A 17,120-nucleotide genomic window follows, 5' to 3' on the forward strand; every position below is an offset into this window, starting at 1 on the left:
GCAGAATGCAGAAGGAACAACTGCTCCTACTGCTAGAGCTGATGCGATCCAGACAGACAAACAGATGGGGCTACCAGTAGCAACCGCTGCTCTGGTTAGCACCCCTAAGGCAGAATACAGAAGGAAGCATTGCCACTACCACTAGGGCGAATGCAATCCAGACAGATGGAGCAGCCAGTAGCAACCGCAGCTCTGGCCTACACTCCCAGACAGACAGAACGATTTCCTGTCGACCGACGCTGGCGACAAGACAATCGAGACAGAGAGACAGAACAAGGCAATACAGATAATACAACCTGACTGCACTAGAATGGATGCCTACTGTAGTCCCAAGGAATTACTCTAAGATAATCTTAGCAAACAATAGCAAGGCTGATACTTCCAGGAGAGTTAGCAGGAACAAACCATCATGACCAGCAAGGAATTCTGGGAGCAAAAGGTATTTATACTGCAAGCCATAAAAGGAGGCAGCTAGGCAATTTGCATGACAAGTATAAGCAAATTCCTCACCAGCAGAGCAACTCTGAAACTTGCAAAGCGAAGACAGGCCTCTTTTCCAGAGACCTGCAACACTCAGACCTAAAGAATGGACAAACAGCTGTCTGCCCGTGCAGACAGCTGAGCAGATCATTACAATAATATTTCACAACAGTACAGTATATGGGCAAGAGAAAACACACTGACATCAAATGCCTTGAAGCCTATTGGAATTAGGAAAAAACATTTTTATACAAATCAGTATATATCAAAAAACGTATGGGCATTGATTGATTGATGCTATGTCTCGCGTCAACGGGCGTAAAAAAGCACATTTCCAAGAAAGTTATTATTTTCACAGAATAATTATGTATTGTAAAAATTCCTGTATATTAGTGTGAAAAACGTTTTCAGGCAAAAATGCAAATTTTGATGTGAAAATGACTTTGGCAAAAATTCTAGCTCATCCTTATCACTGACAATGGTGCTTATTTCTTCAATACAGACTATTTACAGACTTTTATACTATGTATGGAAAACTGATTGCAAAACAGAAACGAAAACATTGCCACAAGATGGGCCACTAACTTTAGTCATTTTTCACCTTCCATTTATTTGCCAATAACTTTATCACTAATTATCACAATTAATTGATCTATATCTTGTTTTTCGCCACCAATTAGGCTTTCTTTGGGTGGTACATTTTGCTAAGAATTATTTTTTTCGAAATGCATTTTAACATGTAGTTGTGAATGCCACCGCACCAATGGTGAAAATAAAATGTGCTGAAACCACCTCTGGAGTCACAAGTCTATTGCAGAATGCTCCATACGATCCGCACCATCAGAGTAATATCTTTATTATAGCTCAGTTAAAACATAGCAAACAGTTTAAAATCCATCTGTGGGTTTGTGCAATGTGATAATCACATTGCACAAACCCACACATGGATTTTAATCTGTTTGCTATGTTTTAACTGAGCTATAATAAAGATATTACTCTGATGGTGCGGATCGTAAGGAGCATTTTATAAATGCATTTTAACAGGAATATTAAGAAAAAATTATTATTATAGTGCCAATATTTTATTTGGAAATAAAGGTAAATAATTCAGTTTTGCATCCATCACTATTTACAAGCTTTTAATTTAAACAAAATATTAGTAATATACCCTCTTGACATGCATATTAAAAAAGTTCAGACCCTTAGGTAACTATTTATGGTTTTTTTTAATTGTAATCTTTTTTATTTATTTATTTTAGTTAAAATTTTTATTTGGGTATGTTTTGGGTGTGGGAGGTAAACAGTTAATTTTAAATGTACATGTAGTTTTACTATTTGGCCACAAGATGGCCAAAGTCACTTTTTTTTAAATTCCATCCTGTAAGCGAGCACTCTCGCTTACAAGAAGTATAAGGAGGACGTGATTTATTTTTTTTGTTCAGAGAAACCACGGCTTCTCATAAGAAAGTCAGTAAAGGAACATTCCCACCTGGCAGAACTAAAGATGTCTCCGCCAGTGATGCATTTTGGAAGGTTATACAGGGAGAGGAAATGTTTCACAATGGGCTAAGCACTGACTACTAAATAATCTATAAATGAATATTGTAAAAAAAATAAGCAAAGTTTATGCATCATCTTATTTTATTACGGTTCCTCTTTAAGTGTTATGGATACTTACTTATCGAAATAGAGTCCTTGGGTCACCTTGAAGCTACATAAACAGATGTATAAACTGCTGCTGTGACTCAAGAGACAAATCTTTGGGATAACACAGCATTCAACAAACACACATCACAAGTTTTCAGAGATTTGCAATCATATCAAAAACTGCTGACAGAGAATATTCTTCACAATGTTCACAAATGACTCAATGGAAATAGATGGCATATTTCTTTGAAGCATCCATAATGGCTGTCTGCGCTGTGTACACTTTAAGCTGTTTTTGGAAGGCTCATTGTGCAGGAAGATGCATAGCCTGTACTTAACGGAGATGTAGATTAACGCAGGTCATGCGCAAATCAATAATGCAATCAGAAGGGTGTTCATGAAGCATTTTCAGCTATTCCAAGGTCTTGGCAAAACAGATAACACCATAAAATAAATTGCATTAAACTTGCTTCTTATCTCGGAGATAAGCGGCATTTAATTACTGCCAACTGGCAAACAATGGGGAAGGAGCAATTTCCTGAAGTCGGCTTCTGTCTCAAATATATTTCCTTGACACGTTTATGACATTTTAGTAGAAATAACCAAATACGATGCAAAAGACCAGATAGTAAATTCTGATAATAACAACTGCGACCTATATTAACCACTTCACCTCCAAGGGTTTTTCCCCTTAAAAAAACAGAGCAATTTTCACCTGTCAGCGCTCCTTCCATTCATTCCCCTATAACTTTATTACTACTTATAACAAAATGATCTATACCTTGTTTTTTTAGCCATCAATTGGGCTTTCTTCCGGGGATACTTTTTGCTAAGAATTATTTTATTCTAAATGTGTTGTAACAGGAAAAATAAGAAAAAAATGGAAAAAAATATCATTATTTCTCAGTTTTCGGCCATTATAGTTTTAAAAAAATACATGCTACCATAATTAAAACCCACACATTGTATTTGCTCATTTGTCCAGGTTATTGCAATGTTTAAAATGTTTCCCTAGTACAGGGGTGCCCAATAGGTCGATCGCGATCTACCGGTAGATCGCAACCACCTATTTAGTAGAATGCGGCCTCCTGGCCGCCTCACTTAACATTTTGTGCCCGGCACCTGCGTAACGCGGCTAAGCGGCCGTGTCCCATCAAATTCTGCTGCTGGCCAATAGGAAAGCGGGGGCAGAGAGAGGCAGCAACGTCATGGCTGGGGGAGGCGCTGTGCACAACGCATTCACGCACGCTGTCAGCCGCCCCCTGCCGGTGTAATGACAGGGACACAGGCCCCCCCCACTGCGCATGCGGAGCTGCACAACGTGTGGGGCTGCACTATCTGTTGTTACACCGGAGCGCTCCTTCAGCCGCTGCTGCCCTCCAGTTAGCCGCCCGGAAGGAGACACAGATCCCTGGCTACCTACACTGAAGGAACAGATCCCTGGCTAACTACACTGAATGAACAGATCCCTGGCTACCTACACTGAAGAAACAGATCCCTGGCTACCTACACTGAAGAAACAGATCCCTGGCTACCTACACTGAAGAAACAGATCCCTGGCTACCTACACTGAAGAAACAGATCCCTGGCTACCTACACTGAAGGAACAGATCCCTGGCTACCTACACTGAAGAAACAGATTTCTGGCTACCTACAATAATATACCCTCTTGGCATACAAAAAAGTTCAGTCCCTAAGTTTAGGGATGTATTTTTTTTTAATTGTAAATGTTTTATTTTTTTATTTTTTGGAGTAACTACTGGGGAGTGTGGGAGGTCAAGGGTTCATTTAAAATGTAAAAATAAATCTTTTTATTTTAAAAAATGTTTTTAGATGTAATTTTACTTTTTGGCCACAAGATGTCCTTGTGCAAACTACTACGCAAAGAGGAAGCAATGCGTGGACGTGTAACTATCGGGTTTTGTGAATGACGTTCATTCACATGCGGACTTAGATCAATGAATGGGAACTGTGTTCCCATTTATTGATCTCCCGGCTAATGACCGGCGGCAGTATCAGCGGCGGGAACGCGGGGGGGGGGGGGGGGGGTCGATCAGCAGTGCATGGCAGGGAGGGATGTAGTAGCTACGACCCTGCAAGAAGATATGGGGAAATGCAGGGATGTAATTACTCATCCTGGGGGAGGGGAAGTGGTTAAAGAAAAGGTAATCCAGTGGTTACCTGAGGGGCTTTTTTTTATGAGTTGATTTACGAAGAGTCACAAATTAAACTAAAGAGAGACTATAGTAAAATAGCATAATCAATAAAACTGCTTATTTTTTGCAATCATCATTTGTGGATTATTTAGTCAGTGTTTACCCATTGTACAATCTTTCCTCTCTTTCATTTACATTCTGATATTTAGTTCTGCCAGGTGATCTGTATGGAATGTTCGTGTACTAAGAGTTCTATGCACAAAGGGAGATATTGCTTGATTGGCAGTTGGAAAAAGCTGTTATTTCCCACAATGCAATGAGGTTCACAGACAGCAAACTGTCTGGGCCATGGTCATGACATTACACTGTGGGAGGGGTTTTAATCACAAAATCAGCCACACAGACCCCCTGATGATCTTTTCAAGATAAGGTAAAGGTTTCTTGTCGGAAAGAGGGTATCAGCTACTGATTAGTATGAAGTTCAATCCTTGGTTTTCAATACTACCACCCATTAGTGCATCAACCCCCTTATCTGAATTAAGGAGAACCTCAAAAGTGTTCAAACGTAATGCTTTTATCACTATCTTTAAATACTTAACACAATTTCAATAAAGGAAATTACATTTACCTACTGGTAGTTATATGTACAGATGATCTCATGAATCGTTTCAAAGACTATGAGGTGTCCCACAATGCATAGCTGCTGTCATAAGACGGCGGCCTGACCGCATTCAGCAAGCGGAATGCGGAGGTTTGTCCGCGTCCGCATCAGCGGCACCATCCACCACATGGTCGCATGCGGAACGCGGAGAAACGTCCGCATCGGCGGTGCGATCCACCGTTCGGTCACAGGCCTCTCGGCGTACTTTACGTCGAGGCTGTGGTCCGGTTCTTCCCTCACAGGCCACAGGGCCTGTCACACACCAACGCTATCCTCAATCCAGTCTGGACCCCATAGGGGCTGCGCGCGTGTGCAATAAAGCCTTTTATACTCTTACAAGGAGAGTCAGCTGACCAGCTGGTCAGCTGACCTCAGTAAGGTCCTTGAGCTGTGCTGCAAGGTCCTTGAGCTGTGTTGTGATTGGCTGATTGGCTGGGCGGGCTGTTTGAGCCCAGCACAGTATAAAAGCAGGCATTCTGTCAGTTGCAAGTTGTCTGCAGTAAGCGTTACTTTGTGATAGCACTCAGACCTTAGCTAGATCCGAGAGAGACAGTCCTAGCTGGAGCAAGGCTCCTGTCTCTCATCAGTCAGTCTTTGTTGTTTTCCTGATTATTGTATATTTGTATGTAACCTGATCTCTGTTATAGTCAGCCAGTCAGTTGATCTAATAGTCAGCCAGATAGTGATCTGACAGTCAGTACCATCGTGGGCCAAGTGCGGCTTGCCGTAACTAGCCCACAACAGTCAGATTTGTTATTTTCCTGATCTGCGACATATATTGGTTTTGCCAATATATTCGCAAGCACTATTGTTATCTGTGCCATGTTCTGATCTCCCGTTGCCGGACCTCTGCTTGTCTATTTCACTACGAGTTCGGCTTTCTGACTTTGTACCTCCGCCTATCTGATTTCCGTTACTGACCTTGGCTAGATTTCTGACTCTGCTCTCTGTTTCACGATTCGGTACCTCGCAGCCAGTTTGTTACCGAACCATTTCCGTCTGACTTTGCCCCCTTTAGTGGTTCTCCCACTAAAGGGTTTATTCTGCTGAATCCCTCCTTGCAGAGGGCTCAGTGGTTCCCCAGTATATCATTGCTGCTGGGGAACGCGATTCTAGCGTTACGTCATCTAGTCACAGAATCGCACACACTGCGTTTCTCTTTTAGAGGTAGCCAGTCCTCTTAAAGATATCAGTGTGGTGGGTTTTCCACTGTCGTTATGCCCGGTATCCAGAGTTACAAATAAATATCCGCATTATTGGTGATTCCGCAGATCGCCACATAATCGGATATATCAGCATTATTGGTGATACTGCGGATCACCAACAATCTGAATACTCTGAGTGTGCACCAAACACCACACATTGTTACAGTACTGCAGACCACATTTATGAATATGGAAGGTCTGGTGGAACGAGTGAATATGCTGTCAGCCACTATTGGAGAACTGTCCAAAACTGTGACCTTACAGCAAGCTCGGATCTCCCAGCTTACAGAGAGAATTAATGCCCTGTCTCCACCAGTGGTTCAACCTTCCCCTCACACAGTCGAGCCCAAGATGCCCCTTCCGGAAAAATTTTCTGGCTCACGGGCCGACTTTAGTAACTTTAGAAATCGCTGTTTAGCATATTTCCAGATGAAACCTGTGTCGTCCGGTTCAGAGGCACAGAGGGTTACTCTGATTAGGACCCTCTTACAGGGAGATTCCCAGACCTGGGCATTTAGCCTTCCCGAAGGTCATACTGCCTTGTCATCGGTGTCTGAATTCTTTAAAGCGATGGCCATTATCTACGATGATCCCGACATCGCCGGCACAGCCGAGCGCAAGCTCAGGGAACTTAAACAAGGTAGTCGCATGGTTGAGGAGTATGCGGCAGAGTTCAGGAAGTGGGCAGTCTCAGTGAGGTGGGATCAATTCACACTATTAGACACGTATATGAATGGGTTATCTGATTCCATCTCTGATGTCATCATAAGCCACCCTGAACCGAAAAGTTTAGATGAGGCCATAACACTGTCCATTAAAATTGATAGACGTATTCGTTATCATAAGAAGGGCAGATCTTTAGCACTCGCCAGGGTGTCCCATGCGGTTAGTCCTCCTGAGGTCTCGGAGGAGGAACCGATGCAATTGGGGCACGGCCATCTGACAGGTTCTGAGAGAGCTAGGAGAATGAAGGAGGGACTATGCCTATACTGTGGGGAGAAGGGGCACCGAGTGCAGAAGTGCAGCAAGAGGGCGGGAAACTTGTCCGCTTAGGGCTGGTTGGAGGTACCGCCCTAAGCGAGCAAACCCTACCTCCATATCACAGTAAGATCTTGCTGCCTTGTTCCCTTCAATGGGAGAATCAAGTGTGTCACACGTCTGCATTCATCGACTCGGGCTCCGCCGCCAATTTCATAGATCGTGATCTAGCTTTGAGGTTCAATATCCCCATTCTCCCCATTCAGAAGCATATCTATGTCACCGCAATCGATGACTCCCCACTGCAAGACAAGTCACCTCTTTGTCAAACTCCATTTCTCACCCTCCAGATTGGGGTCCTTCACACAGAAAACATTCAGTTCTTTGTTTTAAAGATGGCCACCTCGTCAATCATCCTGGGTCTCCCTTGGTTGAGGAAGCATTCTCCCCAGATAAATTGGAGGGAGAGACAACTGTCTGCATGGTCACACTATTGTCAGGAGAATTGTTTAGGGTCTGCATCAGTCTGTTCCTCTGAGGTTCACGTTGAAGGAGTTCGTCAATGATATCTTTAGAGATGTATCAGGCAGATTCTTAGTGGTTTATCTTGACGACATTTTAATTTTTTCAAAAGACTTGCAGCAGCATAGGCAGCATGTTAGGTTTGACCTCCAAAAACTACGTGAGAACCAATTATACGCCAAGTTGGAGAAATGTATTTTCGAAGTCAGGGAGGTAGCCTTTCTGGGATACATTATCTCCACATCTGGGTTGGCAATGGATCCTAGTAAGGTCGCAGCAGTCCTGGAATGGCCACAGCCTTCAGGCCTCAAGGCACTGCAGAGGTTTTTAGGATTCGCCAACTATTACAGGAGGTTCATTAAGGGGTACTCTTCGGTGGTGGCCCCTATGACTCAGTTGACAAGAAAGGGGGCTGATGCTAGTAACTGGCCATCTGAAGCAGTTAAGGCCTTTGAGTTGTTGAAAGCAGCCTTCTGTTCCGCTCCCATCTTGCGTCATCCTGACGTCACCCGCCCCTTCATTGTGGAGGTGGATGCGTCCGATGTAGGAGTCGGCCCAGTTTTATCGCAGGCTTTTGGCCCGGATGGTAAGGTCCATCCGTGTGCATATTTCTCAAGGAGGTTTGCGCCCGCGGAGAAAAATTATGATGTGGGGAATCGAGAGCTGTTGGCCATCAAACTGGCACTGGAGGAGTGGCGCCATTGGTTGGAAGGGGCAGTGTTCCCTTTTACAGTGTATACAGATCACAAAAACCTCGAATACATCAAGAAAGCTAAGAGGTTAACGCCCAGACAGGCCAGATGGGTGCTTTTCTTTTCTCGTTTTGATTTTGTGATCACGTATAGGCCAGGTGACAAGAACGTTAAGGCTGATGCCTTGTCTAGGTGCTTTGAGCCTGAGTCTGCCCCATCTGCTACTCCCACTAATATCCTCCCTGAAAAGTACTTTCTGGCAGCTACTGAGATCTCGGAGGATCTTTCCAAGGTGCTTTCGGCATGTCAGGCTAATGTTCCTAAGGGGAAACCCGAGGGTCTCCTGTATGTTCCCATCCGCTTCCGAGGGCAAGTGCTACTGTTAAGCTTGGAGGTGTAATCTCCACCGTCAGCATGCAACACATAAGCTGACGTGAAGGAGGTACACACACCAGCACAAGGAATCAGGATATCCCCAGTTTAGTGGAGGAGAGGACTGACTCCAATAGGAGATTGTGGTGCACAGAGCCGGTGCAGATCCGAACAGCCACAAACAACACTTTCGTAATAACGTCTCAGCGCAAGTAGTGCTGAGACGCATAAACCAGGACTGAGGAGATCAGGACAGGTAGACAGAATGAACGCTTGCTTAACTAGCCACTACTTAGTGACAGCAAGCGTCCACAATAAAAGAGACTGGAATGAGGTAGCCAATGCGTTTGCAGCGATGGCGTGCCTCACCAAGACAGGACAGGATAGTCAGGAAATAGCAGGATCAAGATAGATGAACGTAACACAGATAAATATACAATAAGTATGATTTCCTAGCGTATTACAATTACAGCTATCAATGAAACTATTTGTAACGTCTGACTAACATATGTATATATCGGCAATGAACCGATATATGACATAAGCAGGAACTCTGACTAAGACTGGAGTAATACAGGGAACAGGACTCAGAAGGATTCGCTATCTCTTCGCAGAGATGAACGCAATCCACAAACAGGACCAGGAACAGGATAACTAGCTCAGCGTGCTGGAACGCTGACTAACGGAACACAGGATATAAACAGTTCGTGTACGTATATATCAGCGACACTGATGTATCAACGTAACACGAATACAAGGAAAATAATAAACGTGCAAGTATGCGTATATATTGGCGATGAACCAATATATGACACAAGACAAGCAAAGTAACAACTTCTAGAAACAAGAGCAGAACTAACTAGGAGGACTCGCTGACCCCTTCGCAGGAGTCAGCGCAGTCCACACGGACTAGAAACGAGGTGGGGCACGGGCAGAGTAACAGACAGGATCTGAGACTATGGTAGCCCATGAGGCATTGCAGGAAGCAGTTCTTTATACTGAGGTCATCCAATGGGAGCAGACCTGCAGATTCCCACACAAGTGAATGGTAATTAATCACAGGCTGATAGCAGGAAAAGGCAGACAATGATATGCAGCCTGCAGGAAAGGGATTGCCCCTCCATTGCAGCAGACAATGTTTGTTTACACAAAAGCATATTAAACTGTCATTAACTTCAGAGCGACTGCAGATGGAATCAGCAACTAGTTTAAGTGCAAACCAAACTATGCAAGCAAATGCATGTAATGACATTAGAACTGCTTGGTTTGCAATACCACTGCAGTCAGCAGTAAACGCTGCAGAAGCGATCATAACAGCTACGTATGTTTCATGAACACAAGAATGTGGGACACCCGGGCATTGCCCGTACTCAGGAACTGTTGAGTAGGGCTGTCTGGTGGCCTTCTTTCATGTCCGACTGTGAGGAGTTTGTCAAGTCCTGTTCTGTCTGTGCCAGGTGCAAATCCTCCAGGAAGGCTCCAGCCGGGTCTCTCCAACCCCTGCCTTCTCCACAGGTTCCATGGTCCCACATCTCCATGGACTTTGTGGGTGAACTGCCTGAATCTGACGGTAAGACCGTCATCTGGGTCGTAACTGACAGGTTCAGTAAGATGGCACATTTTGTTGCTCTGCCCGGGTTGCCGTCTGCTCAGGATTTGGCAGAACTATTTGTGCATAACATCTTTAAGCTTCATGGAATTACTGTGGATGTGGTTTCAGACCGAGGGGTACAGTTTGTATCTAAGTTCTGGAGGTCCTTTGCAAAGATTTGGGCATCTCTCTGTCTTTGTCGTCTGGCTACCATCCCCAGACCAATGGGCAGACAGAGAGAATCAACCAATCCCTTGAACAATTCTTGAGATGTTATGTGGCGGAGGCGCAACATCTGTGGGTGAAATTCTTGGCATTTGCTGAATTCGCTCACAATAATCTCAGGAACACATCTTCCGGATATTCTCCATTTCAGGTTGTTTACGGTAGATCACCCAAATTCTCGTCGCTTCCAGTCAGGGAGTCACCTCTTCCGGCTCTCCAGGAGTGGCAAGGAGCCTTCAAGAAAATTTGGGAGAATGTCAGGTACAATCTGAATAAGGCCTTTAAGATCCAGAAAAAGTATGCGGACAAGACGTTCCATTGAATGGAACTTTGTTCCGGGGGATTTTGTTTGGGTATCCACCAAACATATCTCTCTCAGACAGCCATCGGCAAAACTGGGTCCCCGGTTTATTGGGCCTTTCCCTGTGTGACGTACAGGGTGAAACTACCTGCCAGTCTGAGATGTGGCAGGACATACCATGTCTCCCTATTGAAACCTGCTGTTAGGGTAGACTCGGCTCCCCCTTCTCCTGTGGTGGTCGATGGGGAACTGGAGTATGAGGTTCAGGATATCCTGGATTCTCGCATTGTACGCAATAAGGTTCAGTATCTGGTACACTGGAAGGGGTATGGACCAGAGGAAAGATTATGGGTTCCCCTTCGAGATCTGCATGCCAAAGAGATAAGAAAGAAGTTTCATGAGTCACATCCCGGGAAACCTGGAGAGGCATGTCCGGAGGCCACGCCTGAAAGGGGGGGTACTGTCATAAGACGGCGGCCTGACCGCATTCAGCAAGCGGAACGCGGAGGTTTGTCCGCGTCCGCATCAGCGGCACCATCCACCACATGGTCGCATGCGGAACGCAGAGAAACGTCCGCATCGGCGGTGCGATCCACCGTTCGGTCACAGGTCTTTCTGCATACTTTACGTCAAGGCTGTGGTCCGGTTCTTCCCTCACAGGCCTCAGGGCCTGTCACACACCAACGCTATCCTCAATCCAGTCTGGACCCCGTAGGGGCTGCGCACGTGTGCAATAAAGCCTTTTATACTCTTACAAGGAGAGTCAGCTGACCAGCTGGTCAGCTGACCTCAGTAAGGTCCTTGAGCTGTGCTGCAAGGTCCTTGAGCTGTGTTGTGATTGGCTGATTGGCTGGGCGGGCTGTTTGAGCCCAGCACAGTATAAAAGCAGGCATTCTGTCAGTTGCAAGTTGTCTGCAGTAAGCGTTACTTTGTGATAGCACTCAGACCTTAGCTAGATCCGAGAGAGACAGTCCTAGCTGGAGCAAGGCTCCTGTCTCTCATCAGTCAGTCTTTGTTGTTTTCCTGATTATTGTATATTTGTATGTAACCTGATCTCTGTTATAGTCAGCCAGTCAGTTGATCTAATAGTCAGCCAGATAGTAATCTGACAGTCAGTACCATCGTGGGCCAAGTGCGGCTTGCCGTAACTAGCCCACAACAGTCAGATTTGTTATTTTCCTGATCTGCGACATATATTGGTTTTGCCAATATATTCGCAAGCACTATTGTTATCTGTGCCATTTTCTGATCTTCCGTTGCCGGACCTCTGCTTGTCTATTTCACTACGAGTTCGGCTTTCTGACTTTGTACCTCCGCCTATCTGATTGCCGTTACTGACCTTGGCTAGATTTCTGACTCTGCTCTCTGTTTCACGATTCGGTACCTCGCAGCCAGTTTGTTACCGAACCGTTTCCGTCTGACTTTGCCCCCTTTAGTGGTTCTCCCACTAAAGGGTTTATTCTGCAGAATCCCTCCTTGCGGAGGTCTCAGTGGTTCCCCAGTATATCATTGCTGCTGGGGAACGCGATTCTAGCGTTACGTCATCTAGTCGCAGAATCGCACACACTGCGTTTCTCTTTTAGAGGTAGCCAGTCCTCTTAAAGATATCAGTGTGGTGGGTTTTCCACTGTCGTTATACCCGGTATCCAGAGTTACAAATATCCGCATTTTTGGTGATTCCGCAGATCGCCACATAATCGGATATATCAGCATTATTGGTGATACTGCGGATCACCAACAATCTGAATACTCTGAGTGTGCACCAAACACCACACATTGTTACAGCTGCATATGCAAATCATCTCTTTTGTTGTCCCTGATAGCTAAACACACCTCCAGATGTTCTGGAATGCAATGATGTGTCAACTTGTTAAGCATTTAATGACAATCTATCGTATTAAAACGTCATGTTTTACCCTGTTAATGGCAACATGACTTTTTAATATGTTGCGCGTTCCCGCAACTGCTCCACACGTGTGCACGCCGCTCCCGCTCCGGTTTCCGTCGGGATTCTGTGTTGAGTGATTTAGGTCCTCTACCCAATCGCAATGCCTGGAGTGAATGGACATGACCGCGAACAGCGGCCGCGTCCATTCATACAACAGGAAGCCGACACAGTGTAATAAATGTAAAAAAAAAAAAAAAAAGTTATCACTTCCTATAACGGGAAAGTGTTCACTTGCTCCCTCTTGTGGCCAAAAAGTATATTACACATAGAGGGACATACATACACAATAATAAAAAAAATAATAACTTGCACTTCCAAAGCTAAGAAAAACAAACAAACAAAACAAAACACTTGTAAAAAAAAAATCAGCTTACAAAAAATACATAAATAGTTGCCTTAGGGACTCAGCTTTTTTAATCTATATTTTATGAAGGAAAATTACTTTCACTGTACTACATAGGGGCTTGTAATTATGGACTGGACAACAAAAAAAAACAGAAAAATAACACCTATATTTCAAAATAATTAATTGTCGCCATACATTGTGATAGGGACATCATTTAAACGGTTTAATAATCGGGACAACTGGGCAAATAAAAGGTGTCAGCTTTATCCACAGGAGAACATTTAATTTTAAAACTAATGACTGAAAACTGAAAAATAATGCATTTTTTTCCATTCTTTTTGTATTTTTCCCATTAAAATACATTTAGAATAAAAAACTTTTTAGAAAAATATTCTACCCACAGAAAGCCTAATTGGTGGCAAAAAAATTAGGTATAGCTCATTTTCTTGTGATAAGTAGTAATAAAGTTATTAGGGAATAAAAGGGAGGAGCACTGATAGGTGAAAATTGCTCTGGTCCGTCAGGGTAAAAACCCTTGGGGGTGGACTGGTTAATATTACAGAGCCACTCTAATCCAACATGCATACTGATAAGGATCAACCAATCCGAAACAGTCTGTATGCATGTCCTCTCTCCCTTGTCTAGCTTCAGCTACTGGAACTTAGTCCAAAATATCTGACTACCAGAATTTGGAAAATAACATGTAAAGTACCAAAGCTCTAAACTTGCTAATGGGCAACCCATGTCACTGACCCTGATGTGTCTAATGGTAAACAAGCCCTGTCCACTGCTGTAACCATGGTAATAGTTCCTCGCTGTAACCACTGCTTGCCGTTGAATCCAATTTGTGTCAGTTTTTATAACTTTCACGAACGCTGGACATTACAGTAATCATTGCAGGTACTGTCTGCTTCCATGTAACTATGGTAGCCATGGTCTTACACTAAACTATGATAGCTACTGTCCACTTATGTGACCATTATAACTAATGATGTGTGAAGTGATTTGCAGGAACTTGAATTTTCAGCATGTCATATTGCTGCATGCCAGGTGTTTACTTACAAGTCCCCTGTCGTCTGCCTCCATTCTGTTCCAGATTTCAATAGCCTGTGGTTCAGATAGGGACAGTGTGTACTGGTCCTCATTATAATGGTTATAACCATTTTCCGCCATTATCACCATGGTAACCATTTCCCTTTATTGTGAGGATTATAAGCATTTCATGGAACCATGATACCCATTTCTGAATAATGTAACCACAGTTACTGCTGAGAATTACTGTAACAGTTATAACCATTGTCTACTACTGTAACCACGGTGACCATTTTTATTCCCGTAATTATTATATCCATTATGTACAACTGTAATCACGGTAACCATTTTTTTTCTACTTATGTAAACATTATTATCATTGTAACACTATCATAGCCATAGCAACCATTATCTAACACTGAAAAATGATAACTGCTGTCCACTGTAGTATAGATTTGAAATCCTGTGTGCGCTTCTACATTTACAATAATCATTGCTATCTGGTACTGAAAACATTATAGCCATTTTCCCGCTACTGGATCCATCATCACAGTGGCTGGATGGTGTAAACAGTGGCTGGATGGTGTAAACAGTGGCTGGATGGTGTAATAGTTAAGGGCTCTGCCTCTGACACGGGAGACCAGGGTTTGAATCTCGGCTCTGCCTGTTCAGTAAGCCAGCACCTATTCAGTACTCAGTAGGAGACCTTAGGCAAGTCTCCCTAACACTGCCTAAAGAGCGCGTCCTTGTGGCTGCAGCTCTGGCGCTTTGAGTCTGCCAGGAGAAGAGTGCAATATTAATGTTAAATGTTATGTATCATCATAAATAGATCTGCTGTGACCCAAGTAGAATCATTCAAATACCTTGCGTCCATAATCTCTAACACTGTGTACTTGTTCTGTGGTGCTGTGTGGATATATAAGATGGCCGTGCTCTTTAAAAGGTCATAAACACTCAACTTGAGATGCCCCTTTGTGGATGTTGTTCCACCTGTATCAGCACTTAAAGTGCCAGAGAATAAAATAGAAAGGGAAGTCCTTAGTGACTTTGGATTTACATAATTCTTGATTACATTTTAAAATGCCAATACAGCGATTGTGCAGGGTTCACTTACATAACGAGCGTCCTAATCCACTTAGGACCCTCTTTGGTAGTATCTGCTTCCAACTTTTGTGGTACGACGAACTCCCTGCACCTGGTAAAATATAGGCAGTGCCCGCTCTCGCCGTCTTCAGGGATCTTGAAGATTCCTTTTGAAGATTACCCAGTTGGGTATACTTGTTTCTCCACCATTAATCTGGTCTGCCAGGGGACAAGAGGGCAAAATGTGGAAGGTTAAAGTTAAGAAAGGCAGGATGGCATCAGGCGGCAAAAATGTTAGAAACAGATCCAAATAAGTAAACACCCAGGCAGTGAAATGCACACTTACCCTATATAAATAATTGTTCTGCTTTGGTCCCCCCCCCCCCCCCCCCACCACCCTCTGCATGACACCATCCATGTCTTATTGGTGCAGAGGGTGGAGTTGAAATATTTCCATCCAAACTGAGAGCATACCACACCCATTAAAATAAAAATTTGTGAAGGGCCCTACACAGTGGTAAGCTGGATCACCAGGCACAGAGATAACAATAAGGCTGCTCAGATATATCCTTACTATCAGTCTCACAGCATAGGTACCCTATAATAAGGAACCAGGATAAACACTCCCTTGCTATTATACTGAGGGACAGGCTGTCCAGGGCTAGAGGGGAGCAGTCCCTGCAATTCCAGAGGGGCCCAGACCTGTGGGGGCCCCAACTACTAACCTTCCCTTCCTCCAATACAGGGGTCCATAGTTCAGATCAGGTGTTTTTGTGGATACACTTGTATGGGTGTGAAGATCATGATGGTCATACTTGGCCGTGAAGGCACCAAGGTAGGGGGGGGGGATGACCGAAGGGGTGTGAACATTGGGGGGGCCATCAAAGTTTTGCTGGGGGGCCCCATTCATTATAGTTATGCCACTGGCTGTGCCACAATAAACATAAAAATAATGGATTGATAAAGGTGGCTTCCGGTGATTGTTTTTGAGCCTGTAGGCTCAAAAGATGTAAAGCTGGACTCTTTTGTAAACATCTATGAATGACGCCACTGAATGTCAAAGAGTGAGGCGTATCTGGGCTGCCTAATTGCCTGGATCTGCAAGTTCTTTGTCAGTACAGCCCTTAAACCCCGGCATTGATGCCAGGCAGCTTTCTTAAGCCTTATCTGCTGGAGATAAGCAACTAGGCTCTCTTGGCATTCTATAAATAAAAGCAGTCAAGAGGATGTAAATTACTTCTATTTGCATTCCGCTTTCCTCTCAGTGTATCAATATACAAAAAAGCAAAGTAATTTATGATGGACTGCCAAACTTGCACAATGAGGATTTTCATTACTCAACATGAAATTTTAAAATCAGATCGGCATAAACAAACAATAAGAGGAAACAATAAAGTTTGGCTAAATGAAAAACATGCACAAAGCCTGATCTACTCAGAGATAACTCATAAATTGAAAAATTCTGTGTAATATAAGACCTGCAACCTGCATTGTTCTGTCTGCACAAACAGAAGCACCTAAAATATGCTCAATATTTCCTTAATGTCATAGGCCATAAACATTATATTATACAGGATTTACAACAACATAAATATGTAAAATACATCTTTTATTAGACTATACTTCTTTTTCCAGAATATACTACTTGATCGTTCACAGCACTTTAGACGCACATAGTCTCATTTATAGTTGCCTGGATTTGTCAATAGGCATGTCCATTGGTGGCAACGGGAGCCACCACTATTGGTCATTATCCAGATCTCCGTTTTTGTGTGTTTTTTGATAATGTGCGAATACATTTTGTGAGAAAATTTGTCAAGACAATTTTTATGAAAATAATAGGATAAGGTAGTAAAACCCAATAACTTTTCACTGTGTGGG

General features: G+C 43.6%; 1 long non-coding RNA gene across 1 annotated transcript in view; it reads right to left on the bottom strand.

Annotated features, from left to right (window-relative positions):
• LOC137522882 (uncharacterized) overlaps positions 1-14,357 on the bottom strand; it is a 36,739-nt gene extending 22,382 nt beyond the window's left edge. Inside the window, exon 1 of the long non-coding RNA XR_011022474.1 lies at positions 14,187-14,357. This is a non-coding gene — a long non-coding RNA (uncharacterized lncRNA). The remainder of the gene's footprint in view (positions 1-14,186) is intronic.
• Between the last annotated feature and the right edge of the window lie 2,763 nt (positions 14,358-17,120).

The sequence above is a fragment of the Hyperolius riggenbachi genome, chromosome 6 (assembly GCF_040937935.1).
Source record: "Hyperolius riggenbachi isolate aHypRig1 chromosome 6, aHypRig1.pri, whole genome shotgun sequence".
Classification (NCBI taxonomy): domain Eukaryota; kingdom Metazoa; phylum Chordata; class Amphibia; order Anura; family Hyperoliidae; genus Hyperolius; species Hyperolius riggenbachi.